General features: G+C 42.0%; 1 protein-coding gene across 1 annotated transcript in view; it reads left to right on the top strand.

Annotated features, from left to right (window-relative positions):
• The first annotated feature begins 209 nt into the window (after positions 1-209).
• The window catches only part of LOC111142808 (Scm polycomb group protein homolog 1), a 186161-nt gene continuing 173354 nt past the window's right edge, over positions 210-13016 (top strand). Inside the window, exon 1 of the mRNA XM_022496125.1 lies at positions 210-279. The gene's annotated coding sequence lies outside the window, so the exon portion shown is untranslated. The remainder of the gene's footprint in view (positions 280-13016) is intronic.

Raw genomic sequence — 13016 nt, 5'->3', positions numbered from 1 at the left:
CCCGCGGCGGGAGGAGGAGGAGACCGAGGAGGCCGAGGAGGCGGAGGAGGGGGGGCGGGGCCGGGGAGCCGCCGCTGCCGCTGCCGCCGCCGCCGCCGCCGCCGCCCCCGCTGCCGCCGCGGTCTAGCCCCCAGCTGCCAGCCCCGCCGGCCAGCCCGCCCGCCGCCCTCCGGAGCCGCCCCCGCCCGCCCCCTTCGCGCGTCCGCTCGGGCTCCCTGCGCAGCGGAAACATGGCGGCGGGAAGGGAGTGAGCCGCCCCGCGCCGCCGCCAGCCCGCAGGTAAGCGCCTCGGCTGCCGCCTCCACTCCCGGGGCAAGCCCGCGCCCTGAGGGGCCTGGGCCGGCGGGGACCGCCGCGAGCGAGGCGGCGGCTGAGGGACCTGGCCGGCGGCCACCCCCGCCCCTCGGGGCCCGCCGTCCGGCCGTCTGCCGGCTGTCGGGCCGGGGGCCTGTCTGCGGTCCGAGCGCCGCCGCGGCCCTTCGCGGCCGTGTCAGCCCGGCCCCCAGCCCCGGCGGCCCGCTGTGCGTCCGCGCCCGGGCCGGTGCGGCCCAGTGACCGGCGCGCGGCCCTGACGCTATAGGGGCGCCCCGGGGGAACCCTGCGGTGCCAGCCCGAGGGCGGGGGCGCGTCTGGAGGGTCGGCGTCGCGGCGGGTCCGAGCGGCGTCAGCCCTGTCCCGGCCGGCGGGGCTGGGGGCGGCCGGGAGGGTGGGCTTGGCGCGGAGGGCCGGGAGTCGGAGCGGCTGTCAGTGTGCGGCGGGTCTGTCGCTCCGCTCGGACGCGAGAACTGAGGGATGCCTGCGGGTCGGGGGCGTTTCGGACCGAGGCCGGCGGGCGTGCGGAGGGCCCGGAGCTGTCAGCCGCGGTCCGTGGGCTGGCTCCGGCGGCGAGAGCTGCGCCGGGACCACTCACGTGGGCCGCGGGAAACGGGCGGGGAGAGCCGCTTTCAAACCTCGGAGCCGCGGGGCACCGCGGAGGGCAAGCGGCCAGGCGGGATCCCGCGGCACAGCTGAGCGCCAGCGGGAGAGGAGTAAAAGGGGCTTCCGGGAGACGGGCGAACCCCAGAACATCTCCAGACTGGAAGGGAATTTAAAGTCATCGAGGGCTCCTTTCTCCCACCGCACACGGAAGTCCCTTTGAAAATCCCCAAATCCACCCTAATCATTTGAACTAATCCGTCTGAACACGTCCTCCAGTGATGGGAAACCCATTTCTCCCCAAGGAAAACACATTCTGTTCCTGGGCGGCTTTGGTTTTTAGAAATATTTTTGGTTCAGAGAAACCGCTGCTTCCCATTCTTCCTGGTTACGGACAGCTGTTGAGATATCTGAAGATAGTAATCATGTCCCCAGTCTTGTCATCTCCTCGATAATTCCAGTTCCTTCAGTTGTTACTTGCATGCTGAAATTCTCTGATCCCTTCTCAGAATGAGCTTGCCCATACCCTCTTTAAAGGAGAGCTTCTTAATCTATTAAGTTTCTCCAAGAAGTTCCTTGGTCCCAAAGATTGACCTGCTTAAATGAAAAGTATTCCCCTCCTCCTTTCTGTGCTGTGTTTTGAACTTTAAAAAAAAGTCCAGTACTGTGTTCAAACGAACTAAGAGAGATCCTGTTTCGTGAAGATGTTTGGGTTTCCCCTCATTAAAAAAAAAAAAAAAAAAAAAAAGTCTATAAACACGTAATCAGATGAGCTGATGTATATCATAGTGTGGCAATGCACCATGCAAATAGGAGAGCTTATTATTTTTACTCTGAAAAAGGATTGAGACTTAGTTTGGGGCCGACTGCAATTTAATATTTAGTTGGAGAGGGAAATGCTTATTATATTGAACTCTTTGCTCTAACTGCCAGTAGAAGGCTCAAAGTTGCTATGAAAAAGAACACTTTTTGTTGCTCACTTACCAGCATTATTTTTTGCTTGCTTTTTCATCATTTAGCCTTGGTATGTGAGGATTGTGTTTTTTAAAAAGTGTCTTTTACCAACATCCTAAACTACCCTAAGCAACCCTGCAGGTTAGTAATTTTTAAGCCCAGCAGAGATGGCTATGGCCTTATAGATAAAATGCCAAATTTTTGTATCTGGGACCCTGTTCAAATTCTAAGCAAAGTTTCACTGCTTTTATAACATAGGCAAGCACATGCCAGCAGTCAAAATTGGTTCTTTATCTTTGTTCTTGTGTCTTTACTTTTTAAAGTGGTCAGTGGTTTTGAAGTTAGCAGCACACATGTCAAGTTTTGATTTCTGGTTTGTTTGTGCAAATGCTATTTCCCTTTTACATAAGTTGGGTAAAAATTTGTATAGAACCATTCTGTGCAGACCTGTACAGGCTCAGGAAAGGCTCTGGTTCCTTCCCTTCAAAGAACTTGAAGTTAGTGATTGGAAATACTGAAAACTCTGTGAGAAAGAACTGGTGTGATTATACCACTGCAGATTTAAACTCAGCATGTTCTAAGCTTTACTTTAAGCCTATCCATCTACTTTTTGTCAGGCACTATGCTTACGTACTGTGTTTAGCTGGGTATACAGAGATGAATAAGATACATTTTCAGTCCTTGTGGAGCTGGTAAATTAAATGCCCAAATAAGTCATCTCAGAATAAAAGGTGAGAGGGATGCAGTTGATGCTGTGGTTGTCCCAAGGTAGGGCGTTTAGACTAGCTGAGGACTTGAGGGAAGGCTTTGGGAAGAGGTGACAACTGACCCAAATAATAAATGGTAAGAAGAAGACAGTCAAGCAGAGAATGGTAATAAGCGTGCTTCCAACAGAGAAAACAGCTAAAGGAAAGGCATCGATGTGAGAGAAGGAATGGCTTGCATAAAAAATCACAAGTGGGGGACACCAGAGTGGCTCAGTTGGTTAAGTGTCTGCCTTCAGCTCAGGTCATGATCTCAGGGTCCTGGGATCGAGTCCCACATCAGACTCCTTGCTCAGCCAGGAGCTTGCTTCTCTTTCTGCCTGCTGCTCTCTCTTTCTCCCTGACAATAAAAGTCTTAAAAAAAAAAAAAGAAAAGAAAAGAAAACCACAGGCAGTTTGAAACTGCAAAGAATATAACAATAAAGACATAGGGTACCTGAGTGGCTCAGTCACCTAAGGGTCTGCTTTCAGCTCAGATCATGATCCCAGGGTCCTGGGATGGAGTCCCAACTCAGGCTTTCTGCTCAGTGGGGAGTCTGCTCCTCCTTTTCATTCTCCGTCTTTGTTCTTCCTCTCTCTGTCTCTATCAACTAAATAAAATCTTTTTTAAAAAAGACATAAATGTAAAGTTGTAAGACTGCAAATATAGGCAGAGACCATATCATAGTAGACCTTGTACTTGAAATTAATTCAGTGGGTGATTTTTTTTTTACTCACTGAAAAGTTTTTATCAGACATGGTGGAAACATTTTAAAAATGTGGTCATAGGGATGAGAAGAAAGGGATAAAGTTGCGAGAGTCTGGATGTGGAGCTTTATGATTGATTGGATGTGCAGATGAGATGGCCAGGAGTCCAGCATGATGCTCAGATTTTTGGTTTGGGTGACTAGAGGAATGGCGGTGACATTAACTGAGACAGGGAACACTGGATGATGAATTTGGTTTTGGACTTGAAGATTTTTCAGTAGCTTAAGTTAAATCAATAAACAAATGTAGTGGAAGTAAGCTAGGAAAGAGGGAGATTGTGCTCAGAAAGTGGAATATTGAAATTAACTTGTGTGGTATGGAGCTCTTCTAGGTGATAACTAGGCCTCTGTGTGTGGGTAGCTGAGGTGCCGCAGAGGTGAAGGTCAGTGAAGTGAGTGTGACAGAACTTTGAGGCTGTTGTATTGAATGGGCCATCTGTGTGGATAGAGAAGTGATTTAGGATGCTTGGGTGTGGGGAAGAGAGGATGATTGTGACCCAGGTGCGGCGAGTAGAGGGGATTAATCGGAAGGTTGGCAGATGACAGATGAGGAGGAGGGGTAGAGAGTGACATAGCCAGATGGCAGACACCTCAAAGGAGGAGTAGTTTTAAATGGAAGAGTGGAAAAGTAGTGTTTTGTTTTGTTTTTGTTTTGTTTTTTTACTTTTCCTTCTTGGGAGCAGGGTTCTGATCTCTTCCTCTTTATTCAGGACTCAGAGTAATCACTTTTGGTTCTGGAGAGTCTGTTCTTTCTTGTAAAGTAGGAGGGCAGGGGTGCCTGGGTGGCTCAGTAGGTTAAAGCCTCTGCCTTCGGTTCAGGTCATGCTTCCCCCCCTCTCTCTGCCTGCCTCTCTGCCTACTTGTGATCTCTGTCAAATAAATAAATGAAATCTTAAAAAAAAAATAAAAGTAGGAGGGCAAGTACTGTCTATCACATCCTTTCTGCTGATATTTAACAAAGAAAGGTCAGTGGAGGGACGCCTGGGTGGCTCAGTTGGGTAAGCCTCTGCCTTCGGCTCAGGTCATGGTCCTGGGGTCCTGGGATTGAGCCCCGCATGGGGCTCCTTGCTTGGTAGGGAGCCTGCTTCCTCCTCTCTCTCTGCCTGCCTCTCTGCCTGCTTGTGTGTACTCTCTCTCTCTGACAAATAAATAAAATCTTTAAAAAAAAAAAGAAAAGTCAGTGGAGGTTTCCCCCCTGAGGATTAGTAGGTGGATCTGAAACAATCAGATAAAGCAGTGAGGTTATACCCATGGTTTCTGGGAAGAGCCTACATTTTGAGCTACAAAGACCAAGATTCAAATTTAGGCTCTTGTCGCTGACTAACCTTAGGACTATAAGCAATTTATCTAACTAGTGTGATTTTCGGTGTCCTTACCTGTAAAAAAATAAATTCCTTTTACATAGGGTGTCACAAAGATTACATGAAATTATGTGTATAAGATCACTAGGAAAGGAATTTAAAGGAAATGTTAGTTCTCTTTCAGCTACTTCCAAGGGACTTAAGCTCTGCTGGCTGAACTTTTCTCATGCTTACTTAAATTATAAGGCAATAAGTACTCTTAAGAGAGGAAAAGCAAAGGGATGCAGAGTTCAGAGGAGGGAGCCATCATTTTTCAATATTTGGAAGCAAGGTTAGACTTCACACTCAAAATAAGTTTCATTTGGGCCTTGGAAAACAAATTTCAGTACATTAAATAATTTTGGTGGAGATACAAAGGGAGAAAACTATAGGGTATGTTTGTTAAAAATGTGTAATTGCCAGGGTCTGAGTATTGTGTAAGTCAGCAGTGAGCGATATGGCCAGAGAAATGGGCTGGGGCCATGGTATTAAAGACCTGGAACTATGGAGTTTGGACTTGATGCTAGATAGACTAGGGAACCATCGATTGTATATCCTCTTTCCCTACCTCAGTTTCCTATGTAGAATTTATAGTTTGAGAACTTGGGGTTTTTGTTTGAAGTAAACCAAGTAAGAAATTCCACGTTTGAAAACAAGGCCAGTTTTAGCTTAAAACAAAACAAAACAACAAAAAAACCCCAACTTTTAAGATTTGTTTTATAGTTGTAGTTTAATCTCTGAGATAACCTTGTTTGGTAGAAAAGAAACTTATAAGATCTTACTGGTAGAAAGTGACTAAAGATGCTCTGATTTCACAATCTGTCTTTTTTATACTAAATGTCACTAAATATTAATTGTACAAGCCTAAGCTGGTCACTTTGCCTCGCTGGTCCTCAGTTCCCTCATTTTTGTTAGGTGTAAGGTTTAACTAAGATAGGAAGTATAAAGTACTTTACATAATGTCAGTTACATAATAGGCACTCAGATCTTGCCCCTCCCCTCAAACCATTGCCAAGGCCTTAGTGCTAACTCTCTAGCCACCAGAGCACTGTTAGAACTAATTATTTTGATAACCTTATGGCCATATAAAGCCAGCAAGTCTTATCATCTTTTATCTTTGTCCTATCCCTTCCACTTACCTGTCTTCTATATACTGCTTTTCCCATGCTGACTTGGCTTCTACCTCCTCTCTGCCAACCCTGCTTGTTTGTTCCCTCTCATACCTTTCCATTTGCTCTCTGAAACCCCTATTTCATACCCTGTTAACCATCTTACTATCTTTTTGTGTGTATTCTGGCCTTAAATGGAAGTCAGGCTCTCACCTGAGGAGTAATGGAGAGCACTATCACTTGCTCTGTAGTTCTTTTAAATGGGAACATCCCATTCTCCCACAGTCTGTGCAAAATGAGAGAGACGAGGATGACCATGACTTTATGTGCACCACGATTTCCAGACCATTACTTGTTCATCTTCTTAAAATTGCTGTGTTTGGTGGTGCAGGGGCTATACCACTCTTGTCTTCTTGTATGTAGATCTTCTCCATCACTTAGGACCTAGCATGTACACTCTTCCTTTCTACCTCGGTTTCTGTCCTCACTGTTAGTAACTTCAGTATTCACACAGATGATTGTTTCAACAACACAATAGCTTCTTCAACTCAAGTGATCATAATAGTCATACCATAGGTCTTATCCCCCAGAGATGGCCTGTAAATGAAGACAGGCAGCATTGTTCAGAATGTCTTCTACCTGATCTTTGACAGTTCTCATCAGCTCTGTTGTGTCATCTCATTGAAGCCTGTCTTCACTTCCTTCCCTATCCAGCTTAGTTTCCTTAGTCTATAATTTATTTCATTCACTCTCTTGCCATTACCCCTTATCCCCTTGCTCCACTGTTCTTTTGTCCTTGTCTGGGCAAAATCTCGAACCTTGCTGAATCAAGCCTGTTTCTTCTTGGTGGTAGTAGCTCTGAGCCCTGCTGGAGAAAATCATACACTTACACAGATTGCTGCCATTGAACGTTTGGTAGCTAATCATTTCTTTGCCCTAGTCTCTATGAGGTCTTATGTCAAACCTGTTTCTCAAAACTATACCTATATTTTCTTGTTGTTTCTTCTTTCCCAAGGCTACATCTCTGACCTCCATCTTTTCATTGCCTTCAACCTCTTTCTCTCTTCCATCTCCTTTTTTTATTTAAATCTGCTAAGAAGTCTCCTATCTTTAAGTAAATCTCATAAATAAAATCTTAAGTCCATGTTTCCCTCCAGGTACCATCTAGTCTCCTACACTTTACTCAAATCTTGAGTTCTATACATTTAGTATATAAACTTTCTCATTCTTACCTCTACATTGCATTCTGGTTTTAGTCTCCAATGCTTAATAAGTTTCAGTTTCCTTTTCTGAAGATGAGAATGATAATAGTCCCTATTAAGTACTATCGTACCTTAAGATTTTTGTGATTTTGTGTGTGTGATTTTTTTTAAGTGAGGGAACCTGTATGAAAGAGCCCTGCACAGTGTCCAGCACATTGTAACAGTGCTGTGTCTGTTATGTTCATCTATGTTACTTTTGTTATTGCTTTTTATTTAATCTTCCGAACACTCATGAGGAGATAAGTCTCCTAATTTTGCAAAGAAAGGAAACTGAAATTTAAAGCTTCATCCCAAGTGTTTTTTGAATGAGAGCTGCCCTTCTCTTACCTGCTTCTGTACATTCCCTTAGCAATGTCATCCACTCACTTGGCTTACAATAACACCTATATGCTCATGACTCAAATTTGTATTACAGTCAAGAGAATCTCTTCTGAGCGTTAGAACTATGTATGTAGCTACCTATAGTCAGCTTTACAAGTAGCTAGGTACCATATTTACTTTAAAATCAGTATACCCCATCACTCCAGGTCTCAATATACTATGCGAAAACCTTCTGAAATTGAAATGGACCTAATAAAAAGATATTTCGTAAGAGATATTTCTTAAAACAAAGTCAGTATGTCCCAAACTGGGAGATCAGTGGCAAGATTCTTGCCACTTTTCTTGCCCCACCTCCTGGTTTAAGAAAATTTCTCTTCCTCAAGAGTGATTCTGGTTTAGAGAAATTTATGTTTATTCATATTTAAACATATTTTGTTCATTTAGATGTATCAATATTATGTTTATTCAGTAAATAGTGATTGTTGGTCACTCAGAGATATTTAAGGCATAGGTGTTTCTCTCAGGGAGCTCACTGTTTATGAGGGGAAGGTAAGACACATACTTAGCTACCTCTAATACGTAACTCTGTAAACACCCCAGAAATTCAGTGGAGTGGAGGAGAGGTCACTGACTTCTGTGGTGGTCATATAAAGTCTCCAGGTTCATTACTTAAGGAAAGCTGAGCACATGTAATCCAAGAATAGAATCTGTGATGGAAAGGATGAGAATAGGGGAACAGAGTTGCTTTTAGAAAGATAAAAGTGAAAAATTTGTTCTTTCTCTTAAATCATTTGTCCTGTTACAAATTCCATTAAAAAAAAATTCTCATAGGATAGATTAGTTCTAATTGTTCCTTCACAGAAAGTATCGTAGGTTCAGTTATCAGCAGTTTATTGAAGCATTCTATTGAACGTATACTCTGTGTTAGACACATGAAAGATAGAGATTAATAAGAAATACTCAAGGGTTGGGGTGCCTGGGTGGCTCAGTGGGTTAAGCCTCTGCGTTTGGCTCAGGTCATGATCTCAGGGTCCTGGGATTGAGTCCTGCATTGGGCTCTCTGCTCAGCAGGGAGCCTGCTTCCCCCCTCTCTCTGCCCGTCTCTCTGCCTACTTGTGATCTCTCTCTCTGTCAAATAAATAAAATCTTAAAAAAAAATATATATATATATATATATATTTAAGAAATACTCAAGGGCAACTGGGTGGCTCAGTGGTTGAGCATCTGACTCTTGATTTTGGCTCAGGTCATGATCTCAGGGTCATGAAATCAAGCCCTACATTGGGCTCTGCCCTCAGGGGAAGTCTACTTCTCTCTCTCCCTCTGCTCCCCCCCCAATAAATAAATAAACAAAATCTTTTTTAAAAAGAAATATGCTGTGCAAGCATTCATAGTCCAATAGAGGAGACAAAAATGATAATTATATTACAATACAGTAAGTGCTAAAGTAGTGGCAGATACGGTATGGCAGGATTTCTTATATCTCTGTTGGGCTGAATTATTTCGCTTATTCCCCTCCTCCTCAAAATTGTATTTGAAGTCCTAACCCCCAGTATTTCAGAATGTTACTGTATTTGGAGATAGGGCCTTTAAAGGTAATTAAGATAAAGTGAGGTCATATGGATGGGCCCTCATCCGTTATGACTTGTGTCATAGTTTAAGAGGAAGTTAGGACACAGATACACACAAAGGAAAGACTGTGAAGAGAGAAGGAGAAAACAGCTATTTATATAAGCAGGTGAGAGGCTTCAGAAGAAATCAACCCTGTTGACACCTTGATCTTGAACTTCTAGCCTGTGAAACCCTGAGGAAATGCATTTCTTGTTGTTTCAGCCATCCAGTCTGTGGTCTTTGTTATGGCAGCCTGAGCACACAAATTTACAGTATCCATTCCGGAGGACTTTATATCTCCTTCTGCCTGGGAGTTTCAGGGATGATATAGATGACGCTGGGATGATGGGGAGGTGAGGAAGGATGGATAATGACTGTTGCATATTATTGAGGGATGTTACACACATTTTCTTACTTAATTTGAAATACATAATAACCCTGTTAGGTAGGATTCTGGATCATTATAAACTCTATATACTGATAAGAAACTGAGGTGTATGTGGAGTAAATGATGTGCCCAATATCAAACAGCTAGTCAATGTCAGAACAAGTCAAAACTACGTCTTCTTACTACAGATTTTTGTACTGTGTCCAGAATGATCCATTCCCTCCTGTGACCTCCTTTTTAAGACCCTCTGCTGTCTGCGCTTCTTACTGTTCCTATTGCAAGTCATCATGTATTAATTTCTGTATATTTGGAAACATATAAAGGCTGCTGCATTGTTTTTTCCCTCTACATTTACTGTAAATGTTGTAATTGTTAGCTTTCAAAATTAAAGCATATGCATATTGTATATTCATTTTAATAGGTATGTCTGTTGCTCATTGGCATATTATAGCATATTTCCAAGTGTTTTCTTACTTAATTGTTTTACATTCTTGCTTATGTAGACTTTTCTCTGGGGCATTCAGTCATGATGAAAATAAAGGCTATTTTAGTCATTATGTCCTGTAAAGTATAATGGAAAACACGAGAGCCAGTATACTTGTTCTTGGAGAGATTTAAGAATAGAGCAGACAACCATTTCACTTAGATGATTTAGAATTTTAGACTTCCAACCTTGATATTTTGGTGTTCTGTCTTATCTCCAGTGACCTCCAGTTACCAAGGACTATCAGAAAGTCTTCAAACCAGATTAAATTTTTTTCTTTAAAAATAAATGAATTTTAAAGATGAATTTGGGAGTGTAAAAGTTTTGTTTTTTTTTTAAGATTTTATTATTTGAGAGAGAGTGAGAGAGCGTGAGTGGGGTTGTGGAGGGTCAGAGGGAGAGGTAGAAACAGACTTCCTGCTGAGCAGGGAGCCCTACAGAGGGCTCATTCCCAGGGCCTGGAGATCATTACCCAAGCCGAAGGCAGACACTTAACTGACTGAGCCACCCAAGTGTCCTGGGAGTATAAAAGTTTACAAGGCCTAACAAGCATAGAGTCATAATTCCAAGTTAAGGAAATAGTTAAAACATATTATTTCTTTATGTATTTGTTCAATTTTTCATTCATTGATTCAACAAATATTTATTTAATGTCTACTGACATTAATGTCAGTATTAATGTGCACTGACTGTGCTACATACAGTGACAAAGATGAATGCCATCATTTTTCTTAATATCATAATTTTTAAAATGCAAAGGCAAGCCACAGAATTAAACAATATATTTGTGGTACATGTATCAGCTAGATATCCTATCTGTAATAATAAAGGATTCCTACAAATAGGTTAGAAAAAGATAAGTTCATAGAAAACGAAGCTTAAAGGAGGCAATCTAAATATTTATTAGTCATCGACCAATAATTAAAGGCAAATTACAGCTCTAATGAGATGTCATTTCAAACCTATTAGATTGGCAAACTTTAAGAAGTCTGATAATATCAAATATTGTTAGGATGTGGAGTTAAGGGAATTCTTGGACACTATTGATGGGAATAGAAATTGTACAATCATGGCGAAGAACAATTTGGCAATATCTTTTAAAACTAAAGTACATATAACCTATAGTCCAACAATTCTAGGTCCAGAGTCATAAAACTGGAATCTCATTCTTTTGAGTCTTGGCCCAAGAAGTCTGTGGAGGAATCACTAAACATTTGAGTGGCTTCTCTATATCAGGCATTGAATAGGTACCTGAAAAAATATGAAGGCATGTGAAATTGTTTCAGAATTTATTTATCCAATATAAAAGTAACAACCACAACCAACATCTTCTGTGTTTCTTTATACATATCCCACTTTTTTCTGGAATGTATTTAAAGCATACCAACCCTGTGTCACATACCACACTAACAAAGGGAATAACTCTTTTCGAGTATCTTTCAGACACATTGCAACATGCAGATGTGTTGTTCTCACCCACCTGCAAAAAGGTATTACTATTTCCTCTTTATGCATAAGCAAATGGAGACTGAAAGATACCTGGCCAAAATCATACAGTTTATAAGTGATGGGACTCCATTTCAAACCCAGACCAGTCTGACTTCAACCTTAGACCCCTTCACATGTCACCTTATGCATTCCCCACAAGCAGTGTTACAGAGTTCTGAGACTCTGTACAACAGGAGGCAAGGTTAACTTGTAAGAATTGGGTTTTTTTGTTTGTTTGGGAATTGAAACCCCGGTTGAGGGAGGACTACTGTATATTTTAAGCCTCCTGTGTGCACTTCCAGGATTATTTCCAGTCTTTTCTCCCCCACCTTCGGAGATGCCACTGTCCATATAAACTTTTTCACCTCAGTGCCTCACATAGGTAGATGACAAAAATATGCCAAATGCTACTCAACAGGACCTAGACAAATGTAAAAGATTCATACAACTTAATATTGCATGTTAATTGAAAGCATGATGCCATTATCTGGTAGGATTTTTATAGCCAAGTTCTCATATTTGCTTCTGAACAGAAGTGATGCCATTTATACAGAAATGTTATTTTAGGAGCGCCTTTGTGGCTGAGTGGGTTAAGCCTCTGCCTTCGGCTCAGGTCATGATCTCAGGGTCCTGGAATGGAGCCCCACATCGGGCTCTCTGCTCAGCAGGGAGCCTACTTCCTGCTCTCTCTCTGCCTACCTCTCTGCCTACTCTCTCTCTGCCAAATAAATAAAATCTTTTAAAAAAAAGTATAAAAAATGTTATTTTAGATGAGCTACTTGTGTGACACTAAAATAGTGCTAATACCTATTGCCATTACATATGAGTTGCTTACTTATATTTTCTGCAAATGCTTTATAAGGTTGATACGATTCTTGGCATGATGCTAATTTAGTAGTACTGGACTGAGTTTTTAAGAAAAAACTTTTTGGGAAGTCTCTTAATCACGGAGTTTATAGTTCTTTTCTACTAAGTATATTTTCATCGTCAGTTGTAGTTGTACCTACATTTAAAGGAAGCCGTTCTTTGAAATCTATCTTCAAAGACATAGTCTATGAATAATTATTAATGACCCTAGCTATCCTCTCTCTATATGGAAATCTTTGAAAATATTACTAAACAAATACCAGCAGAGCCAGCAGTTCTCTTGCTTCTATCTTGCTCCAGAACTTACTCTCCAAATGATCCAGCTGTTACCCCTCTGACTTAATTACTTAATACAACTTTACCTAGTGAATAAACAAGGATAGTTTGGTAGGGTTGAATACGATTCAGTGCCTTAACAATGAGTAGATTTTTTTTATGCTGACCGTGAACACTTAGGTGTCAAAGTTGTCTTTTTGAGAACTGCTATTTGAATTTGGTAAAATCTTAAGTAATGTTTTTGTTGACTTCTTTATTCTCAACACTAACAATTTTCTTTTGATATGTTAAACTCCTTAATGATGGTATTTAAATAAACCATTAGGCTGAAAAGAGAAATGTCAATTCTGACAATTTACTATTTTGCTGGTGTTTCTGAATATTAGTCACCAACGAAAACCCATATTTAGGTGCCCAATACACTAAATGTTTACATAGTAAGTGCTCAAATACATGTCGGTTAAATCCAAATTTGAATTAATGGGCTATTT

Source organism: Enhydra lutris, unplaced genomic scaffold (assembly GCF_002288905.1).
Source record: "Enhydra lutris kenyoni isolate GAN:26980312 unplaced genomic scaffold, ASM228890v2 scaffoldscaffold9, whole genome shotgun sequence".
Taxonomy (NCBI): Eukaryota; Metazoa; Chordata; class Mammalia; order Carnivora; family Mustelidae; genus Enhydra; species Enhydra lutris.
Note: the sequence above shows the minus strand (reverse complement) of the source record. Positions and strands in the feature narration are given on the sequence as shown.